At 55.2% G+C, this 23084-nt stretch overlaps 1 protein-coding gene and 1 non-coding gene across 2 annotated transcripts in view; both read left to right on the forward strand.

Annotated features, from left to right (window-relative positions):
- The first annotated feature begins 3275 nt into the window (after positions 1-3275).
- Positions 3276-23084, forward strand: part of SEC14L1 (SEC14 like lipid binding 1) — an 85476-nt gene continuing 65667 nt past the window's right edge. The window contains exons 1-2 of the mRNA XM_053211737.1: positions 3276-3464; positions 3595-3714. The gene's annotated coding sequence lies outside the window, so the exon portion shown is untranslated. The remainder of the gene's footprint in view (positions 3465-3594; positions 3715-23084) is intronic.
- Positions 3751-3939, forward strand: LOC113597059 (small Cajal body-specific RNA 16). The gene has a single exon (XR_003417911.1). It is a non-coding gene; the product is annotated as a small Cajal body-specific RNA 16 (non-coding RNA).

The raw sequence follows: 23084 nt of genomic DNA on the forward strand, positions 1-23084 counted from the left end.
TGAAATTCGTACTTAATTGTGCAACCTGTTTGTTTTGCTTTGCTAAATCCAGCAGCCCTGCTTGGAATACTTTGGGCGGGGGGGACTTCAGATTTGGGGCGTGGTGTAGGGTTGAGAGCACCCACTCTGGGTTCAATTTCTGCCTCCGTCACCTGGCAGCTCTGTGTCCCTAACCCCCGGGTCTCAGTTTTTCTTCTCCTCACAATACCTGCTTCGTGTGACTGTCGTGGGGATAAGGCAGTGCACTTAAAACCCCTGGCACGTTGGAAGGGCTCCCCGACACTGATGAGAAAGAGGGGAAGGAAGGCCGGGGGGACAGGGGGCCAGTTCTGCAAAGCCAGGGCAGGACGCCTAACCGCCCCAGAAAGGGGGTGTGCCGGAGGTCAGGTTCAAAGGCGCACGATATCCTGGCATTCGAACCCCAGGACTCGCTGGCCCCCAACAGGAAGTCTCCTAAGGTGGGTCCAGAACACAGCCGCTGTCTGCTGAATCGTGGCTTGCCCCAGCCCCCTGGCTTCTGGGCGAGGACACCCAGAGTCACTCAGAGAGGTGACAGGGCTTAGCCGGGTCCTCCTGGGCCTCTCCGAGCCACTAGACTGAAGGGGATAAAGAGTCCTCATTAAGCTGAGCCGGCATCACTCCGCTCACCACTGGGCATCACTCCAAACCTGGGCATTAGTTCCTCCTCTCCACTGTGACTCTTGTATGATGAAGAGGTTGTTACGCCAAAGTAACGGGTCCGCAAATCACTTAATCACTGCCCATCTGGAGAGTTCCTGTTACAGGTATAAATGCGCTGGGTGTTCAGAGGAGACATTTTTGAAAACAAAGACACAGAGCCGCACATCAGCTGCTTCCGAGCACCAGCTGTCGCCTGGCCCTTTCACTGCTGGGCCTCCAAACACCCTGCAGGGCCCTGGAAGAGACCAGAGTCACCCCCCAATAGCCCCTGTCTGTCCGGCAGCAGGAGTACCCAGTTAAAAGGCTATACTTTCTAAACTCCCTGGTGGCCAAATGTGATAAATCAAGCTGACTGCGATGTGGGAAACAAAGGCAGAAGGAAATGGCAGATGAAATTAAATTTCCTTAGAACCGGCAGCCCACTGGCAAATCCTTGAGGCCGGCAGAGAAAAACGTTTCTCCAGGAACCCCCCACTTGTTACCGCTGGTGCTTTGCTAGAGGGAAAGACAACCTTAGCCTGACAATAGCTAGGCCTCCAGGATCCTGTGAGTCTAATTTAGCATATGAAAATCTCATTGGAAACTCCCCCTGGACTTGACCTCCCCCAAACTCCCAAGTACATAACCAGTCTCTCCCCATGGTCCTGGGGCAGCTAGCTCTTCCTGCCCACGGGTCCTGTCCCTATGCTTTAATAAAATCACTTTTATGCACCAAGACATCTCAAGAATTATTTCTTGGCCGTTGGCTCCGGACTCCACGAAGCCCCCCCGCCCCCCCATCGCCCCCCAAAACCTCATCATCTGCAGGGCTGGTTCTTTCTGGAGGCTCCAGGGGAGAAGCCTTTCCTTGCTTCTTTCCAGCTTCTAGTGGCTGCTGCATTCCAAGTTCATGGCCCCCTCCCCCCACCCTCAAGTGCAGCAGCTTCTGTTGTCACATCTCCGGACTCTCCAGCTTCCCACTCGGGGAGGCCCCTTCTGATGACATTGGGCCCACCTGGAGCGCCCAGGACCATCTCCCACCCCAGGCCTCCTAACCTCATCACACCTGCAAAGTCCCTTCTGCACTGTGAGGTGACATGCACAGGGTCCAGGGACCGGGGCACGAACAGCAACCTCCCAGACCCACTATACCGCTGTCCCTCCGGCCTCACATGTTCCGGAGCTGTCCACTCTGGGCCCTGCCTCACCCTCACCCTCCCTCCACCACCTGGAGAGGAGAGGAGGGAGGGCAGCCAGAGGTCCAGAGGCCTGACCGCATCCCGTGACGGGGTTCTTGAACTTCTGCAGCTCCTCCCCCCACCTCCACCCCCGGACACATCAGTTCCACCCACGAGTAAGTCCGCTTTCTAATATAAGTTGAGTTGGCTTTCTGTCACACGACTCAGTCTCAGGACTGACGTTTTATTAAATGGCAATAAATGCTATTTTTCTAGCAACAGCTAGCCCCTCAAGGTCCTGGAAACCTTGCTTCCAAAATTCCTTACAGACTTACTCTACCCCCGACCCTGTCCCAACCTGAGGGTATACAGTGAGTGACCCATCAGGACCCCAGTGCAGCTCTTCCTGCCCATGGGTCCTGTCCCCGCGCTTTCTGCACCAAAGACGTCTTCAAGAATTCCTTTTTGGCCGTCGGCTCTGAACCCCATGGACACACACACCCCCGTCACCCCAAAACTTCATCAGTGGGAACCCAGAGGGGAGAGAACAGGCAGGGGGGAATCCTGGAGCCTGGAGCTTCCCCCTGTGTGTGGCACGGTTCAGGGCGAGCCGCCCACAGCCCTTGGGCAGTCAGAGGTGGCTCTGCGTTAAGAAGGCCACCACTAAGCACTGAGGACCTGAGGACAGAGCAGCCTGGGGTGGGGGGTTGGGGGTGAGGCCACAGCTCTGCCCAGGAGATTCAGCGGACATACAGTCCCTGTGCTGGCTGCTCGGCCCATCTCCGCTGGAGAGGCCAGAAAGAAAGCAGAGGACAGGCAGTGTGAGCCTTTGTGTCCACTCGAGCAAGTCACCATTGGCCCCACGTGGGGCATTTGGCACCTCCACGCTCCTCTTGATGTGGGCATAACCTTCAAAGTCCTGCCTATTGGGGCGCCTGGGTGGCTCAGTGGGTTCGAGTCATGATCTCTCCGTTTGTAAGTTCTAGCCCCGCGTGGGGCTCACTGCTGTCGGTGCCGAGCCTGCTTCAGATCCTCTGTCCCCCTGTCTGCCCCTCTCCTGCGGCTCAAAAAGAAACATTAAAAAAAAAAAAAAAAAAAAAAAATTCTTGCCTATTAGAGTGGAACGTCATTTGGCCATAAACAAGAATGAAGCACTCATACATGTTATAGCTTGGATGAGCCTCGACTACACGGGTCCCTTCCGCTTCCCTGGCGCTAGGGCTCTCCCACCACCTGCCGCGGCGCCCATCCCCCTGGAACCCCCATCCCCGGCTTCGGCCCCTTTAAGACGGCCATGGAGGACCCAGTTTCAAAGCCCAGGGAGACCCTCTGGCTGCCGCCTCTATGGTGAGTCGTCACTTCCGGCCGGAAGTCGGTGCGTCCCGCGGCTTTGGCGCGAGGTGGGGTGGGCAGCGAGCGCGGAAGCAAGTTTTCTCGTGTTGGGAGGAAAGGAACCCCCCACTTTTGTCCCCCGCACTTGGCTTCGGGCTGGTCGCGGGGGCGGTGATGACGACTCTCGGCGGGGCACGGGCCTCGGGAGCGCTCCCCGCAGGCCCCGGACGGGGAGGCAGAGGGGGCTCGGGCCGAACGCGGGCTCCGAAGCCGGGGCGGGGCGGGCAGTAGTAGGTGCGGCTGCTGGCCGATGAGTTTTGGAGGTCCCGCCCGGGCGGGGTGGGGGGGCAAGGCGGCTTCTGGGGAGCGTGTGGATAGCGGATGAGACACCCTCCTAGAGCACGTTGTGTTACTCTTTCCCCAGGGTCTCCTCGGAAAACGAGAACTTTCCCGTCCCCCGGCGATTAGATGCAGGCAGGCACCGATTGGCCGCTTTGTCCTCGTCGGTCACAGCACCCAGAGCACCCTCCCTATGGGGATCCAGGTATGCCAGTCACGGGGACGGAGAGTCTTGAGGCCGATGGTCTGGGGAGAGGCTCCTGTGTTGCTGAACCTGCCGGCTTGCGGGTGCAGCCTTGTAACCAGACAGCCCGACCCTGACCTAAAGTAAATTCCCGGGAGCAAGTTTTTCCTGGGGTTTGAATTTGCAGTAACAGGTGTGAACATTCTAGCAGCAGTTTGATGATCATGTATGATACTGCAAACAGGACCTACGCGGAAAGGAGGAAAAAACCCTTACAGTTAGTATCCGAGAACGGTGGTTCCCAAACATCTGTAAACAGAGTGTGGAGGCTTTTAATAAATATTGATAATTTTGGCCAGGCACCGTGCTAAACGTTAAGGGTACAGAGATGAACAAAACAGCCCAGGCCCTGGTTCTCAGGGAGCTACAGGCCCCGTCGGGGGAGAAGAGATTAAATGATTGCACTAAAGAGGGTGTAATTCAAAGCCCAGCCTTGTTAGCAGACGAATTACAGCGTGATGGAGGCTTTCCTAAGGATGGGATCCTTGAGCTGGACTCTGGAGGATATGTGGGGGTTCCGTGGAAGGCCACGGGGCAGCACGTGCAAAGGCCCGGTGGCCTAGCAAATTGTGGCTAGTGGAGGAGCCGAAAGAAGGCCATTATAACCCAAAAAGCAAGAGAATGGGGTGGAATGAAGCTGAAAAGGCGGGGAGACCACACAGGGCCTGTGGCTCATGTGAGCATTTTGATCTTTCCTAAGAATGTGGGGCATCGTGGGTTTTAAGTAAGAGAATGAGGTGCTAACATCTAATTTCAAGACAACACTGTGTACAGAACTGTGCTGTCCGATAGAACACGCCGCGGTGACGAAGTGGTCTACACCCGCCTTGTTCAGTTGAGCAGCCACAAGCCACAGGTGGCAGTGAGCACTTGGCAGCGTGGCTGGTGCTCCTGGGGGACAAGATTTGTCATGTTAATTTCAGCATAAACAGTCACATGTAGCTGGTGGCCACCACGTCGGGCACGCGTGTAGCGCGTTTTGAAGGGCACGGCAGCACCTTTTTTGGGATCATGCCACACGCACCTTCTCGTGTCTTCTGCACTGCATCCCGTCCCGGGTCAAGGCTGAGAGGGATCCTGCTTTTTGAGAACCCTCCCACTGTCTCCTGAGGAGCTCGCACACTGCAGTGCCTGCTGGTGGAACTTGGGACTTTGGGCTCTTGGCCACAGGCCCTCCTGCCCCTCCTGCTTCCTCGGCCTGGTGGGCTGTCCCCATGCAGAGGGAGCAGTGCCTGCAGGGGTCACCGCGTCACGTCTGTGCCTCGGAGGGGATGTGAGGAAAAGTGGTCCTGGGTGTTGAGGGGCTTAGCATCCGGAGAGGTGAATGTCATATGCTATGGAGCCACAGGAAGGGACATTTCCAATAGCACTTCTTGGAATGGGACCCCTGTGAGGACATAACGGCCGTTTCCAGCTGCTGAAGTGTGGCAAAAAGCAGGAAGCCTGAAAATGCTTGGGGGATGTGAGCAGCTCACATGTTGGGGCCAAGCTGGGGAACTAAATGGCCGGAATCGGAATCGGGCAGGACGGGAGGAAGGCGTGGGTGGGCGTGGGGTGTAGAGGCTCGGTCAGAGTTCAGGTTTGCCAGGTTTGCCGTGGCTCCTGTGCAGGCAGGTTTCTGAGGAAGGCCCCAGGCGGTATGCGGATTACAGCCCAGGGGGTGGTGGGTTGGGAAATCACTGTGGGTGCCTTGAGGTAGAAGGTGATGAGCCCTCGGAGGGAGCCCGCAGGCTGGGAGGGAGGAGGGGCTGGTGGACGCAGGGTCACTGCCTCCCACCTTGTGTCCCGGGGCCGCTTGCTCGATTCTGGAGGGTGTCTTACGGTGCTAACAGACTTGCCCAGGTAGAATAAAAACTGACGTGCACTTTCTTTGCAGGTGAGTTGACGGGAAGATCTGTGTGCAGGCTGAACGTGTGCCAGTTCCTTTTCTGCCTGGTTCCGTGTGCCTGAAATAGAATTGTTGGGGCCTGGAACTTTCCAGATTCCTTTGGTTTCATTCCCTCAACCATGTCACTTTGGAACGCGGGCCCTGTTCGTGCTTACGACCCTGTTTTGTATGGACCTAAATAAAAGGGGTCATTCCCCAAGGAGCATTTCACGCACTTAGTGGTTTTCGTTCCCAGCGACCTTGTGCGTGACGGGTCGCTTCTGCTTCTGAGAAACGTCGATGGCAGCAGTGTTCCCAGCTGGAGAGCGACTTAGGGAGCCAGCCACGGGTCTCTAGGAAGTGTGAGCGCTGGGGATGCGTGGAGGGAAGTGACTGTTGTCTCCGTGATCTGAAGGGGCAGGGGAAAGGCTGGTGTAGATCAAGGTGGTGGTCACCTTGTTCAGACGTCACTTGGGGTAGAATTTCCAAAGACGGCTGTGACCTTGGCACTGATCGCTGCCAGGCACTGCCCGTCCCTGCTCCCTCCCCGATGTCTCCAGCCCCGTCTCTCCCAGGCCTTCCTGTCTTCTGACTGCTCACCACCTACTGATGTGAGAAAAGGAAAACCCAGCCTGCCTGTGTTTGTAGCTGTCGCGTTAGTGACGGTTGTACACGTAGGGCGAACCTCGGGCTGTTTTCGTGCTCTCTTCTCGTTACAGTTGGGGTATAACGTCCTTTTTTTTTTTTTTTAAGTTTGTTCATTTTGAGAGAGAACGTGAGAAGGGGAGAGGCAGAGGGAGAGAGAGAATCCCTCTGTGCTGTCACCATCAACGCCGGACATGGGGCTTGAACCCACGAACCTGTGAGATCATGACCTGAACGGAAGTGAAGAGTCGGATGCTTAACTGAGCTACCCAGGCGCCCCCATACTGGGTGGGTGTCTTGGCATCCTCTCCCCCGCCCCTCCTCTTGTCCAGCTCAAGTGCCGAGAGGGTCGGGCCCACAGGTGCCTGCAAGGCCGAGAATGTAACTTCAAACCTGCAAGGTGAACTGTCAGCGGGCTTTATAACGGACCGACAGTCCGAGACTACAGATGTGGGGGTGGGGGACGTGGCTCCCAAGGGACATGTCCATTCAGAGGCCCCAGAAAGCGCCTCCGCAACGAAGGGCAGGCGTTCCCACGTTCCGCACAGCCTGGACAGTTAGCGCGGGGTCTCCCATCCCAGCTGCGCCCTGGCCTGCACTGCGACCTCAGGCCCCTTCCCTGTTTCTTAGTAAAATGGGGGCTCTGGTGACAGGGACGCCCACGGGCGGGTGCCTGGGAGGAGTCTGTGAGCCAGTCAGGAGCACTTGAGATCAGCCTTGGCTGATGGACATTCTCGGACTTTCGGAGCCTTTCACGGTGGTTCTGGCTGTGAGCCTCTAGGCTGTTGCTACGCAGGCGGGCCCCGGGAGGGCGACAGGAGGGTCCTCCTTGCTGCCAAGCGTGGGAGCTGAGGTGGGTTTGCTACAGGCTCCTGGCTTGTTGAGCCCCTTGGTGTCCACGTTTGGGGTGCTCACACGAGCACGTGACTCTCGGTGTGGTCACCCGCCCTCTACACGCTCGTCTTTGGCGGAAGTATCAGTTGCCCAGACTGCAATGGTGTTAGGACGTGTGTACTGGGGAACACAGCGTGTGTTGTTGGCATTTCTGGAATAATAAGCAGCTTCGACGCCCGCTTCCTGCTTTGCTCTCCTGCGGTGTTTTTCTTGAAGGCAAACGGCCACTGTGGCCGTGGGCAGGGCCCGGTCTGGCCTCAGTGGCGTCCAGCGGAGCAGCCGTGGGCTCTGTCTGCAGACTGGTGCAGTGAGTTACCGCAGCCTCTGCTTCGGTAGGTTCACCGGGGGCCTTAGATCGTTCTGGGCCCCCCTGAGCAGGAACGTGGTGTTTCCGGGGCAGGAAAGGCTAAACCGGATGTGCTTCGGCTGGGCAGTCGTCTGTGATGTGCACGTGCCGTCTTCCGTTCCCGATTGACATCGATGATGGCGGGGGCGGGTGCTCGAGTGTCGTCCCCGGTGGGTCCGCGTGGCTTGGTCTGAGACCTGGGGCGGAAGAGCCTGCCCGGGACAGGGGAAGGGATGCTCTGATGCAGGGTGGTGTGGGCTGAGACCATGCGGTCCTCCTTGGCAGTCCCGCAGCCCTCAGGATGCCTGCTTGTCTTCTCAGTCTGCTGGAGCGCTCCCCTGATGGGGCTGCTTGCCTCTGAACCTGCCCCCCGCCTTTGCGACTGCACCTCGGTGCACGAACGCGGTGTGCTGGGCGCTGTCGGCGAGGGGAGGGCAGCCCCGAACCCACGGGAGGGGACTCGGGAGGACATTTCGTGGGGCTGATGCCAGCTGTCTCCCGCTCCTTCGGTCGCAGCTCCTTCATGCCTGCCTGGGCGTGGCGACGGTGTTTTCCCCAAAGAACACATAATTTGAAATAGGCTGCGGTAGGACGTCCTTGGGCTTCAGCATCTCTGGCTTTTGTTCCTCTGGATTGTGTGAGAGAGGGTTGAAGTAGGGGCAGGAGCCCAGGCTGCCAAAGACTTTTCAGCGTAGCAGTAGGTCACAAAACGCGTGGTCCGCGAGAAGTGATTTTTAATGTCAAACAACAGCCGTGGAACACAAAAGGCCTGTAGCAGGAAACGGAATGAAAACAACCGCAGAAGAGTTACAGCGAGTCACGGTTTTGAAGCTCCCTCTCTGGCCACTAGGGGATGCAATCCCACACCACCCTGCTCTCTTTGGCAACTTGGTCCAGTTCTAGGTTTTTAATGCAGCCGAGCCCTTATTTCACCAAAAAGTTATGCGGAAGGTTAATCTGCAGGGCTGGGCTCTTTGTTAGGAATCGGCAAGGGTGTCCCAGTTGCACACGGTTTCTGGGAGGTGTTGATCATGTCGTGGACGAGCTGAACCAAACCCTGGGCACGGGACACTGGCGCCTGGGGAGAAAGGGTGTCCTGATGCGACGTTCCATCCGGATTCACTCCGGATTCCCCACCCGACAACAGGTGGCTTTACTCCGTGTGAGCAGATTTTCTTTGGTAAGGACCCCAGTGCAATACACAAACCGGTATTTGAGGTGCCAGGCCGTGTGTGAAGGGTTTAGAGGCATCTCTCGAGAGAACGCTGCTCATAGTTGTGGTTGAAAGGTACAGACCAAAGCTGAACAAGATCTAGGCCGAGCTGGTGAGGTCTGGATTGCTGGTTGTCGTCCACTTGGAAAGTGCTGCTGAATCGGGGGAAAGAGTTGCGATCCCGAAGCCTAATTTTAGGCAGAGTACTAAATGTTCTCCCGTTTGTGACCCTGGTTGACTGCTTTCTGATGAATTGAACAAACGGTAGGTTGGGCGCCTCCTGCTGGCCACATGAGGCCGGGACGGGAGCCAGTCACAGGAAACTCCCCGCCCCCTGGAGCCCTTCCATTCTGGAGCAGGGGGGACCAGAACCCAGTCCTTAAAGAAGTGGAGACGCAGGGTGTGTGCTCTGCAGGAAAGGAAAACGGGGCCAGAGTGGAGGGGTGGGTGGATGGGGGGGGGGGGTCAGTTTCAGATGGGGTCGTCAGGAAAGGGCCCAAATCCTAAGGGACGAGAAGAAGTCACGTGACAATCTGGAAGCGCGGGGGCGGGGCAGAGGGAACAGCCAGTGCAAAGGCAGCCTGTCCAGCCCGGCACGATGGTGAGTGAACAAGGCTTTTCTGAGCCGGGTTGGAGCGGCCGGGGGCGTGGGGTCTTGCGGGGCCTTGTAGGAAAGTCTGGCCTTTACTCCCCAAGTGGGTGTCACTAGCTTGCATGTCTTCTCTCATCTTTTAGAGACCATCCCCCCTCCCCCAACAGAGTAGTTTGCATTTGAAGCATTTCCTGTTCCTGTGTCAGCAGATTTGCCCCCTGAGAGGATCCAAGATCTGCACAGTGTGTCCCTCCCCTTGGCAGCTGTGGGAGGCTCCCTCTCGGCCCTGCTGAGCCGTGACTGCGGTGTCCCCAGGATGACTGACCCGGGAAGAGACATTTGGGTGTAAGCTCCTGGGACAGCTGACCTGGTGCCTTTCACCTCGCGGATGAAGCCGGAGTCGGGCCACACGTCTCGTCTCAGAGCAGCAGGGCCCCGGGCACGCGGGACTCCGTCCTAGGACTCACCCGCTGGTTTTTTTTTTTCTCGCCTGTTGCCCCCTCGCAGGAGCCGTGTCCCTCCTTGCTTTCTCGACGAACCGTAGATGTGTTTTCATTTAAATTACCGCCAAGAAGCCTACAGAAAGCACATTCTCCTCGAACCTTTACGAGGCCGAGGCTTGTCCCGGTTTCACGTGGCCATCCATAACGAATGTGGCTAAAACAGCTATTCGTTCCGGTATTTGTGCAGATCAGTAATGCAGCCACAGCAGAAAACTCGTTCTTTTATTGCAGACTTAGTTAAATACGGAGCCGAGTGAGTCATTGGAAGGTCACGTGTGTCCGGGCCCGGCAGCCGTGGGGTTGTGGGATGGTCACCCAGCACCGCTCCAGAATGCAGCGGCCGTCAGCACAGCGCCCAGATTACCGGGTGGAATTAAAATAAGACTTGGCCTTTCTTCGGACGACAAATTCTTTGTGAAAACCAGACTTGGGTTTTTACCCTGACCTCCTCTAGAGGCTCTGTGAGCCGTGTGTGTTCCGTCTTTGTGGCGGTGCTCCCCGCCCCCTCCCTCCCCCCGCCCGTGGGCTACGGTTCCTAAAGCCCAACTTCTGACATGCGTGCCCCTTTGGGAACCTTCCTCGGTTGTCCTCTAGCGGGGTGAGCTCTGGGCGGAGTCCCCTTCACCCACGTGCCTTCTTTGTTCCCGATCGCTGCACCCCTTTGAAAGTCAACGGAGGAGATAGGAGAGAGGAAGGAGTCAAAGTCAAAGAAAGGTGTTCCTTCTCCGGTCATTGTAGATACGTGGGAGCCCTGGTGGGTGTTTGCCTTTAGTTTTTCCCCCCACAGTAACGACGCACAAGTTGCAAAGCGCAGAGGATTAAAAGGCTGGCGCTGAACCGCAGCTCCCGGCGCCCGGCTTCCCAGGGGCCTGGCCTCGGCGCCCGCTTCGTGCGGCTCTGTCTTCCAAGCGTGCGGGTCTCCTGTTTCTGAGTAACACCCGTGCGCTGCGCCTTTTGACCCATCGTCTTGAGCCTTGCCCGCTGACTTCCTTTCTGGCGGATTCAGGCTGAGCACTCACGGACCCCCCTCTGCTTCCCCTTCGCCGTCCTCCGGTACAGTCCTCCTGCGCGATTTCTGTTCGGCTAGCGTTCACTGTTGTCACGCGGACACAACAGTCGCCCGCCTCCTGGACTCGTCTGGCCAGACCCTCTGTGTCTCCTTCCTGTTCCCCGCCTAGTTGTTGTCTCGCGGTTTCCGTGGCCGAACTTTCCTTGGTGGCCAACTCTCATTCCTGCAGGGCCCGGAGCCTCTCTGCCTAACTTTGCACAAGGTCAACCACATCTCCTGATCTGTCCATTCGGTCTGTTGCTTAGATGCGTGAAAGACTTTGCAGACAATTCAGCTGTGGTGGGAACGTTATTATGGTTTTGTTACAATCTCGGGTGCAAGGGGAGAGGCCCCAGGAGGCCAGTCCCCAAGCTGATCTCAGTTAGGAATTTTGTATTTTGCAGGGAAGTTTGGATTATTTTACAGGGGAGGTTGGATTATTGTTAGAGTAAATACAAAAAGAGTCCCAGCTAAAGGTCATCTGGGTGGGTAGGTTTCCTAGGAAATTCCTTGCAGATTATATCAGGGAGGCCAATTTTCCCAGAAGGAGGCTATGAATTTTATCATCTGTCAAAAATCACAGCTGGATTAAAGTGGTAAGAACAGATTTTTTTCAAAAAAAGTCTCCGTCCCAAGCCAGGTTTAGACTAATTTGGGGGGGGGGTAAGATTTTATTTTTAAGTAATCTCTACCCCCGAGTGAGGCTCAAACTCACGACCCCAAGATTAAGAGTTGCGTGCTCCGACTGAGCCCGCCAGGCGCCCCTAGACCAATCTTTATACCCTCTTTTTGACCTAGACCTCGCCTCTGACTTGCTCAGGAATGCATCTTGCTGCATTTCGGTTCTAAGAACATAAACGAAAAGTGTTGCCCGGGTCAGCACTTCCCAAACAACCTGTGCACAACCACCGTCCCCCACCAGATATCTGTCAAATGCAGATTCTGGCGCAGCAGGGCTGCGGTGGGGCCTGGAACTCTGCATTTCTCATGAGCTCCCGAGGGATGCTGGTCTGGGGGGCCACCCTTTGAGGAGTGACGGAGGGCATTTTTGGTTGCTAGGTACATCTCCCATTGATGATAGGCTTGGGTGTGGGTTTCATTTGTGTGGCACATACCCAGTTGTAGTTACCAGCAGTATCTACACACACATACATACACACACTCACACACACACACACACACACACACACACACACACACACGAGCCAGTTTCCTATATTAGGGAAGGCCTTACCTGTGCAGCATGGAGTGGTTATTTCTTACAGTCTGTGCACCTGGGCCTAGAATCTGACCCTGAACTCCCTCCTTATATACACTGGGTTCTGTGAGGCCTCTTCTACAGCTAGCTACAGCAAGAAGCAATGATAAACATCTCCTTACCGTTTGCCTCATAAAACCAAGGTCACATGAAATATAATATAAAAAAAAAAACAACAAAAAACCTCCCAGCTGTCAAAAATCAGCACCTGGATTAAAGTGGTAAAAACAGGTTTTATCCAGAACGATTGCAATAAAGGAAAAGAGACATCAGTATAGAACGCGGTTCAATTCCAAATGTAGCGGGGACAGGTGGGGATTTACGGTGAGGGAGCAGGAGGAGGGCAGCGGGTGGAAAATCACTAAGAGGACAATACATCACGGGGCAGGGGGCTTCTGTCTGATCCGACCCAGCAGGATTCTGGCCGGAGGCAGGCCGGGGGTTCAGGCATCACCCAGGGGCCGGTGGAGGATGGGGAACCCAGTCAGGTATCTGGGAAGCGGAGGGTGGTTCTGTGAAACTGACTCAGCAGGGTTCTTGCTAAAACTGGATTTGACAAGGAAGTTCGCGGATGGGGCTGCCAGAACATTCAGGAGCCTGACAAAGAATCTTTGTCCCAACCTTCCCCTCATTAATCCTTTTGAGGTTGATTTGAACGCTTTCCAGAATTGGAGACAAAAGGAAATATTCTATAATGGAGAGAGAATGGGAAGCAAAATTTCTTACCGGTCTGGTAGGTTCCAAGTAATTTGCAAATGTTCCCTCCTCAGACTTCTTGTCTCATGTGGGGGGAGGAGGCTCAGCAAGGACAGGTGACTGCTGGGGTCAGAGGCCAGTGTCCACTTCCTCATTCACAAATGTGGGTGACACACGCAGAGACCGTGCTAGGCCCCGGGGATACAGGGGGGACGAGCGTCACCACGGCTGGGGAAAGGTCCCTGCTCTGCTCTTGCGTGCGGCTGGGGCTCCCGCTTGGCTTGGAGGAGAGGGAAGTCCTCCCTGCTGGTGTCTGCACGGAAAGCTGAATCACAGGAAGCCATGGGCCAGGAATGAAGAGGGAAGGGCATTCCAGGTGGCAGGAACAGCATGTGCAAAGGCCACACAACAGGTCACCACTAGCGGGGTGGCCCTGGGACCTGAACCCTGTGCTTCCCGACCCCAAAGTGCATGGTCTCCCCACCAAGGCCTCTGCTGTTGTGCTGCCCCGTGTCAAAAAACAAATCCCGACTTAGGAAACAGAGACTGTCTTGTTAAGGATGATTGTGGGGGTGATTCTCTCCCACCAGGGAGAATGCTCTGACCAGGGATCTGCCACGGAAGAGTTCAGCAAAAAGGACACTTCCTTCGTGGGAGGAGTGGGGTGGGGGAGGGGGAGCAGGTGTGGGGGAGGGATGAGGTCTCCCTGTGAGGCTGCAGGGGCGGAAGAAGTTTCCTTCTGCCCTTTACTGTTCTTTGGCTGGGCTGATAATTAAATTGACACGAGGTAGATTACCAGGAGAAAAACAAAAGTTTAGGGGCGCCTGGGTGGCCCAGTCGGTTAAGCGTCCGACTTCGGCTCAGGTCATGATCTCGCGGTCTGTGAGTTCGAGCCCCGCGTCAGGCTCTGTGCTGACGGCTTGGAGCCCGGAACCTGCCTCGGATTCTGTGTCTCCCTCTCTCCCTGCCCCTCCCCTGTTCATGCTCCGTCTCTCTCTGTCTCAAAAATAAATAAACGTTAAAAAGAAAATTAAAAAAAAAAAAGAAAAACAAAAGTTTAATCAAATGCATACCTCCTGTGAACATGGCAGAAAAAAACGGAGTCACTCCCCCAAATGGCCAAAGCCATCACCTTAAATACCACCTCCGGCTAAAGACCTAGGAGATGTCGGGGTGAGGGATCAGTTGTGGGAGGGGGCCAGGAAAAGCACCACCAACAAGGCGAGGGTGTGGTGTGCATATAAGTCCACACCGCCTCCACTGATGAGTTTCTAGAGATCTCCGGAGAGCCCCGCATCCGTGGAGATTTCTCTTAGAATGAAACGTCTCTCTTACCAAAGGGTACGTCTCCCCTACGTTCAGAGCTTTTGTGCCTGCAGTTTTTTAAAAATAACCAATTTAAGATAACATGCCAAAGAGGCATATCGAGGGGGTCTGTTGTCCCCTTCAGTCAACACGTTCTCGGAGCAGAGGCTGGGCCCACGGGACCCGTGCCTGCGGACTGGAGTTTCCTTCCGGTGGAAATGCTTAAAGTTGCGGCTCAGGCAGCAAACACAGCCTGATGCTTTCCCGAGTGCCCCACGCCCCTCGGTCGGCTCTCGGTAAGGGCAGGAGGTAGATGCAGAGCCCAGCAGACTCTCCAGGTCAGCAGCTTGTTCAAGGCCTCCCACCTGGTTCTGGGAGCAAACCCCCAAGATTTGACCTTTGTGTATAAGTTTGCGGAGTCCGTCACAGTCTGCTAGAAATTTAGCGTATGTAGACGGGCCTGGTCCACAACCTGTTCCTGGCAGCGATCGGGCCGTGCCGCGATGCCTTGGAAAGTCCTTTCCCAGCTAAGGAACTACGTGCATAGCATCAGTGACTTGTCCTCCTTCCTACCGGGAAATGATTGGATGTGTCTAATCCAGCGCTGACGCCAGAACTGTCACATTGAGGAACTCTACTTCCCACGGGAAAGCATGGGCCCGGCGTGGAAGCCTAACAAGTAGTTCTGGCATTTCTGGTAGGTCAGGCACACCGCTGTCGAGGTCTGGGGACCTTGGGAAAAGAGGGGCGGCCCCACGCCCAGCCGGTGTTGGTGGCCCTTGTTCCCTGGTCTCTGAGAACACGGGGATTTAAAAGCAGTTGGGAAGGGCGCCTGGGTGGCTCCGTCGGTTAAGCGTCCGACTTCAGCTCAGGTCACGATCTCACGGTCCGGGAGTTCGAGCCCCGCGTCGGGCTCTGTGCTGACGGCTCAGATTCTGTGTCTCCTTCTCTCTCTGCTCTTCTCCCGCTCATGCTGTCTTCCTGTCTCCTTCAAAATTAAATAAACATTAAAAAAAAATTTTTTTTTGAAGGATCTGAAACCCTGTAAAAATAAGGCATTGTTGAAAAGTAAAGGAACAAAAAAATTAATTAAAAAAAAAAAAAAAGGAAAGCAAAGGAACAAGGGAAGAGCCTCCCCCACCCCTACTCCCTATATTCCCAGCCTCTCTCTCTCTCTGCCCTGCTAATCTGTTTGTGGCTGAATCAGTCTCAGGCGGCTCCCAACTCAGGAATGTCTTCCTTGGGCCCAGAGAGCCTTCTCTTTGAGATGTGAGGAGGCTAATGCCCTCTGTGTCCTGGGAGGGGACGGCCAGACTCCACTGGCCCCACATTAATCGCAAACCTACGTGAGGACTGAACGCAAAGAGCACGTTTTCTTTCTGTGTTTGCGGTCCCTTCAGCGGGTGGCCTGGGGGTGGTCCTCACGTTGTGGTTTAACGCTTATTATGTGGTTTAACGCTTATAGCACTGTTCTCTTCTACCTTGGTGGAGAGGTCTGTTATCCAGGGCTCTTGGACCAAACTTCAGTCAGGTGCCTGGACCTTCTCGTCGGCCCATTCATGCACTTCCTCATCAAATGCAGCGTTAGCAAGAGTCGAACCCCATCTCTCTCCCCCACGGTACGTCCCTGCCGTCCCATCTCCATCTTGAAGGTCCTGAATAGAGTCGACCTCACCTCACCGTCCTTAACAAGTGTCACTGCACTCATTTTCCTTACCGGTAGTAGTAACGAGATGTGAACCCTTCTACCCTCTCACGTTCTTTGGAGGCCTGCAGGTGAAACGGACAAAGACAGTTTAGCAAGAGAAAGGCCGATTTGTATTCATGCTGGTAGCGGGAGTTTGCAGAAAAAGAGGCTAGAAGTGAGGGCTCCTGGGGAGAGGAGGGGAGGACACTTGCAGGAAAGCAAGACTTCTAGAAAAGATAATGAGCCTTTTGAATAGGTGACAGGCGTGATGGTTTTGCGACAGTGCCGCTGATGATGTTTTGGGGTGATGGTGGGGTTCGTGGGGTCCGAAGCCGACAGCCGAGAAAGAATTCTCGAGACGTCTTGGGTGCCAAAAGGCGTTTTGTTAAAGCACGGGGACAGGGGGACGGGACCCGTGGGCAGGAAGAGCTGCGCTGGGGTTGTGATGGGTGACGGGTTGTATCCCCTCGGGTGGGGAGGGGGGCAGGGACAGCGCACGTCTCTGAGGAATCCTGGAAGCAAGGTTTCCGGGACCTTGAGGGGCTAGCTGTTGCTAGGAAAACTCAATTTCTTACCATTTAGCAAAACCTCCGTCCTGAGACCCTTCAGATGTGTATCGGGGGCCATGAGCTCGGAGTGGGATTGCCAGCATATAGCTTGGGGCCGTCGAGATAAAGGAAGTTGACTTACAGGGTCCCTGAGGTTGGGATCACGTTAAGCCGAGATTCCCTTTTGCCCCCCGCAAAGTGTCACCGTCGAGGCAGCCGAGCTCCTAGAGGGTGGTCATTCTGCTGGTTTCCAGGACTCGTCAGCGGGCTGTAGGCAGTAAGGGAATTTAGTTTCTCCTCTGCCTCAGTTTCCCACGTCACCATGGCAAGGACTTAAACCCCATTCCTTATCCTACTTGTGGGGGGGGAGTGCTAGCTTATGCTCTGCCCCTCAGCCTGGGAAGGGCACTTGCGACCCTTGGATCCTCTCCGGAGGCTCTGCGTTCGGGCAGATAAAGGGAGCTCGGAAAATCAAACAGCTCCAAAAACCCCTCTCGCTCTGGACCCGTTCACTGGCTTCCTTCTTATCTGACTTTGCTGGGAGTCCAGGACATCCTGTACTTCCCTCCTCCCAAGTAAGGGGAAGTTGAAATCACTCAGGCCCTTTCCAGAGTCAGGCAAGAAGCAGGCTGGGGCCTCCAGGCCCCGGCATCCCCCCCCCCTGCCCCCCACCTCCCGCCGTGACCTGGCCTCACCCCGCAGCCGACTTCCCTTGAGTCCTGCCCGCACAGCCCACCGGGCGCCACGAGCAGGGCCTGGCGTGTCCACCTACAAGCCCTCGTTTACCCCCGCGGGGCTGTGATTTGCTGGGAAGGAGTCGCTTCTGTCCTGCAGAAAGCCAGAGGCTCACCGCGCAGCCCCCGTGACCTGAGATTCCGGGGTAGCAATGAAGGGTCTCATTCATTCGGCCGCCCGCGCTGTCCACCCACAGGGGGAGAGCGCGGGCGGAAAACTGCTTTTCCACCCAAGGACCCCTCACCGCCCTGGGTGCTGGGCCTGGCTCACTGCCTTCATCTCGTTCACTGCTCCTCCAGACAGATTTCTGAGGCCCCATTGTCCCCCACCCTGCAGATGAGGGCGTGGGGGCCGGAGGGACAGCCGCTGCCAGGGCCCCGCAGCCAGCGAGTGTCGGGGTTTGGACGCGGGCCGTGCCTGACCCACCCAGCGACAGGCAGTGACAAGAGTCTCGTTCGTCTGCGTTGAAGCTCACAAAACATAAACGAGTCAAAGTAGCGCAAATACAAAATGTCTCGGACGGGTTTCCGTTCTCTGTCGGAGGCAGTTCACGAAGACGTCGAAAGGGGGCGCGGTGAGAGGCGCTTCTCTTGACTTTCTTGCCCGCAACGGCACACGGGCTCATTTGACAGAGGTTCTAGAAGTTCTTTTTTTTTTTTTTTTTAATGTTTTTTATTTTTTTATTTGTTTTTGAGACAGAGAGAGACAGAGCATGAGCAGGGGAGGGGCAGAGAGAGGGGGAGACACAGAATCCGAAGCAGGCTCCGGGCTCCGAGCTGGCAGCACAGAGCCCGACACGGGGCTCGAACTCACGGACTGTGAGATCATGACCGGAGTCGAAGTCAGATGCTCAACCGACTGAGCCACCCAGGCGCCCCAGGTTCTAGAAGTTCTAAAGGTCCCACACGAGCGGACAGTCGAGTGCTTTTGGAGCTTTCTTGTGCTAGAGCGTCAGCAGCCCCCAAAAGTCCCTGTGACGAAGGGCCTTTGCCGATGGGTACCATTCCACAGTCTGCGAAGGGGACACTTTGGGGCTGGGATTTGTGTCCTTGTTTTCAGCCCCGCCAGCCTGTCGGGTAAGCACACACCACGTGTTTGGTAGCATCTGATGGTGGTGCCGCCAGGCCCGGCCCGGCTCTTCCGGCACCTTCATCCCGCGTCCCCAGGTGCCGAGTTGACCTGTCATCCCAACCCGAGGCCTGCGGCCCTGGTGTGTGTCGGGGACAGGCGCAGAGGGTGGCCTGGCCCCGGGGGGCTCTCGCTCTTTCCCACGGGACCTGAGGCGGGGCCAGAGGGAGGGGACCCCAATGTTACAAGTTATCGTGGGCACGCGCGGCGTCTCCCACCCCAAATGTGCCTTCATCTCAGGTCCGTGAGAACTGTGGCCGTCCCAAGACAAAAGTCCCGTGACACAGTAGCAAAGCGCGTTTCATCAGGCGTTTTAAGTGCTTCTCTCTGAAGGAGGAATGGCTGAAACTAGGTGTTCAAAGCTGTGCTTTCTATCTGCTTTCAGCAGTGTTTACATTATACGTCTGGGGGCGCCTGGGTGGCTCGGTCGGTTGAGCGTCCGACTTCAGCTCAGGTCACGACCTCGCAGTCCGTGAGTTCAAGCCCCGCATTGGACCCTGTGCTGACAGCTCGGAGCCTGGAGCCTGCTTCAGATTCTGTTTCTCCCTCTCCCTTTGCACCTCCCCCGCTTGCACTTTGTCTCTCTCTCTCTCTCTCTCTCTCTCTCTCTCAAAAATAAATAAACTTAAAAAAAAAAAAAGCTAACACCCTACTATGCACATTTTTTGAAAGTGAGGTCATATCTTATCATCATTTGTCAGCTTGCAAACATTTTCCTTGGAATACGCCGGGCTCCCCTGTGCTTCCGAATCCCGCACTTTTGGGGCAAACACAATAGTTGGGACCAACCACAGGCCAACGGCACTGGTGTCAACCCCGGTCACATTCCCCAGAAGGGAGGCGTGGGCGCGTTTACTTGGTTTGCATTGAGGAACTTTCTTTGTCTTCCAAAGAATACATGAGAAAAGTTCCTGTCTTGGAACACGAAGCTCTCGGCCGTGACTTGCCAGCCGGAGTAATCAGATGCCGGTTGACGGAGCTCAGAGAGGAAATACCCTCTTGGTTGCCAGGTCGCGAGGAGAGGCAGCGGCCTGGACCCTGGGACTGTCAGGAAACAACTGTTTCTGAGGGTGGGGGGTGGACAGTCTCCTTTCCATCAGTTCCAGACATGGCTGGAACCAAGCGTGAGAACCAGGCCGCGGATCTGTACCCCTGGCCTCTGTGAGCCAGAGAAGCCTGGGGTGTCTCAGATGTTTTATTCTCAACATCAGCCGAACACCGGAAGCAGCCCGAGACAGAAAGGGGCAGTCGAGCGAACGAGGCAGAGCACGGCCGCGCGGTGGGAAGTGCTCATGGCATGTCGATGGGCGAGGACGAAGGTCTCCACATCCTGTAGGGTGCCGTTTACACAGAGTCCCAAATCGGACACAAGTCATTCTCTGGTGACAGAGGTCAGAAAACTAGTTATTTGGGGAGGACGGGGGACCGGCCAGCAGTGGGGAGGGAGCTTTGGGGACCTGGTCCTGAGACTCACCTTATCAGGGCAGTTAATCCGTGTCTGCGAATGTGAAGACATGCCTAGATTTTGTGCTCTTTGCTGTGTGTGAATTACGGCTCCATGAAAAGGCCAGCCGGCCGTGTACTGACTGTGTGACTTTGTCTGGGAAGGTCATGGACAGGAGCACTAGGCCGTGGTGTCGAAGAATTATAGTGGGCTCACTCCCTCTGGGGAGTGGGTGACCGGGAGTAGGGTGAGGGGTTTCTGGGGGAAGGGAGCTGGTCAAGGAAGAGCTCTTGACCTGGGGCTGTGGTCACACAGGTGTGCCTCTCCCTGATCTCCACCTGTTTGCTGAGGATCTGGGATTTTGTTTGAACGCTGTGCCTCAATAAAAGGTCATTAAAGGGGCGCCTGGGGGGCTCAGTTGGCTGAGCGTCCCAACTTCGGTTCAGGTCATGATCTCGCGGTTTGTGGGTCCGAGCCCCACGTCGGGCTCTGTGCTGATGGCTCAGAGCCTGGCGCCTGCTTCGGATTCTGTGTCTTCCTCTCTTTCTGCCCCTCCCCGGCTCGCGCTCTGTCTCTCTCTTTCTTAAAAATAAATAAACATTAAAAAAAAATCATTAAAAAATAGCACGTACAGTATGGTCCCTATTTTTGGTGGAAAATATATATGCAAAGAAGACCTGGGGGGGGGGGGCATCGTGTTTCTTTCCTGCAGCTGCTGTAACAAATTCCCACAAACTCAGTGGCCTGAAACAACACAAATGTGTTTTCGTTATAGTTCTGGGAGTCTGAAGTGCGGCTCAGGTCTCGCTGAGCTGAAATCAAGGACCCTACAGAAAGACCGTTGTGATTCCGTTGGGCTACCTGGAGAATCCTGGCTGATCTCTCTGTTTTGTTTGTATTTATTTATTTTTTGAAGAGTTTATTACTTTTTATTTAAAAAAATTTGTTTAGCGTTGATTTATTTTTTTTTATAATTTTTTTTTTAACGTTTATCTATTTTTGAGACAGAGAGAGACAGAGCATGAACGGGGGAGGAGCAGAGAGAGAGAGGGAGACACAGAATGGGAAGCAGGCTCCAGGCTCTGAGCCATCAGCCCAGAGCCCGACGCGGGGCTCGAACTCACGGACCGCAAGATCGTGACCTGAGCTGAAGTCGGACGCTTAACCGACTGAGCCACCCAGGCGCCCCTAGCGTTGATTTATTTTTGAGAGAGAGAGAGAGAGAGAGAGAGAGAGAGAGAGAGAGAGAGAGACAGAGACAGAGCATGAGCAGGGGAGGGGCAGAGAGAGAGGGAGACACAGAATCCGAAACGGGCCCCGGGCTCTGAGCTGTCAGCACAGAGCCCGACTTGGGGCTCCAATTCGGGAATGGCGAGATCACGACCTAGACCAAAGTCAGACGCTTGACCGACTGAGCCACCCAGGGGCCCCATTGAAGATTTTACTTTCAAGTGATCTCTGCCCCCGACATGGGGCCCGAACTCACAACCCCGAGTTCAAGAGTCACGTGCACTACCCAGTGAGCCGGCCAGGCGCCCCTGATCTCCATATTTTAAGGTCAGCTGATTAGCACCCTTAATTCCATCGGCTTCATCGTGTGGCCCCTTATCCCCTGTGTGACCTAACATATCACAGGTTCCAGGCTTCGGATGTGGACACTGGGCGACATCCTTCTGCCGACCGCGGGCATACCCGAAAAAGTTGAGAAGGCTGGTCTTCCGCCCACGCCCCGCCCCTTTTCTCCCTCGTCTGTATTTTCAGAAGTTTTCCTGGGAACGCATGTACCGCTTTTGCAGTGAGGCAATTTGAATCTCACGCCACTCACCGAGGCGAGAGCATCCCAGTGTGGTGCTGAGCACCTGATCGCGTGCCTGAGCCTCTGACGTTCAAAGAGATGAATGAACCCAGAGCACTGAAGCCTCGAGCAGACCGCCATGCGTTGTCACTGCCCTTGGAGCCTCTCGTGCTCCTGGACAGGCGAGAGCCATCTTCTTAGCCAGAAGAACCGCTCTTCTGCTTAAAACTCCCATCAGGCTTTGAGGTTTAACTTTTGAAACAAAAGGATGCTCCACACGGGAGTTTTTTGCAAACAGGTGAAACAAACGCATGACGATACTCCGAGGTTCCTTGTCCCCGCAAGTTCGCCCGCTCACCTCCCCCCGTGTCCCAGATGGGGAGTGCTACCTCTGACCACGGGAGCGTCCGCACGGTTGCTTCCCGGCCAGCCCCACCCCCCCACTCTTGGGCACCTTCTGGATCACGGGGCCAAAATGCACCCGAAAATGTAGCTGCGGCCACACAGCAGGTGAAGAACCAGTTAAGAACGGACACCAGCCTGGGGGAATCTGTCTGTCGGCACGTCCTTCCCGGAAACACTGCCGGGCCGAGCGGACCACTGTCTTTGGGACAAACAGCAGTTCAGAAGTGAAGATCTCCGAGGCCTCCGTGCTTCCTGTGAGTGCGACACAGTTAAACACGAGCTATCCCTTCTTATGGTTTCCACATTAGGCCATAGTTGCTCCTGATGTGCTGTAAACACAACCTCTTATCCTAACTCATAGACCTAAAATACTCCCCAGGGTGGGAAGGAGAGGCCACTGTCTGTGCTATCCCTGCTTAAGTGAGACCTTTTTATTTATTATTTTATTTTATTTTATTTTATTTTATTTTATTTTATTTTATTTTATTTTATTTTTTATTTTATTTATGATTATTATTTTTAAAAACTTTTAATGTTTATTGATATTTGTGAGAGAGATAGAGAGACAGAGACAGTGCATGAACAGGGGAGGGGCAGAGAGAGATGGAGACAGAATCCGAAGCAGGCTCCAGGCTCTGAGCCGTCAGCACAGTGCCTGATGCAGGGCTCGAACTCATGAACAGTGAGATAATGACCTGAGCCGAAGTCAGATGTTCAACCGACTGAGCCACCCAGGCGCCCCTAATTTTATTTTTGAGAGAGAGGGTACAGGTGAGGGAGGGGCAGAGAGAGAGAGAGAAGCGGGGCTCACCCAAAGCAAAGTGGGGCTCAGACTCACCAACTATAAGATCGTGACCTGAGCCAAGGTCAGATGCTTAACCGACGGAGCCACCCAGGTGCCCTAAGTGAGACCTTTCTAACAATACCGTGTGGACCCCCTGGAGATCTGTGATAAATGCCATTAGCGGAGCGGTCCTAGGAGCCTCTCCTTTCCCTCCACCCCACCTCCTGATTCAGGAGTCAGGCACAAACGTCAAACCATTAAGTCCCCGTGGGCTCGCATTTTCTGGAGGCCCACCGCCATGAACTGCTGGAACAAAGGTCCCCTCAGGTCCTACTTTCAGATCTGTTTTGTTTTGCCTTGAATCATTCACTCCAGAAAACTTCCCCCTTCCAGCTCTTTCCTGGGTCTGACGTCCACCGGTTACAGATAGACCGCTGG

The sequence above is a fragment of the Acinonyx jubatus genome, chromosome E1 (genome assembly GCF_027475565.1).
Source record: "Acinonyx jubatus isolate Ajub_Pintada_27869175 chromosome E1, VMU_Ajub_asm_v1.0, whole genome shotgun sequence".
Taxonomy (NCBI): Eukaryota; Metazoa; Chordata; class Mammalia; order Carnivora; family Felidae; genus Acinonyx; species Acinonyx jubatus.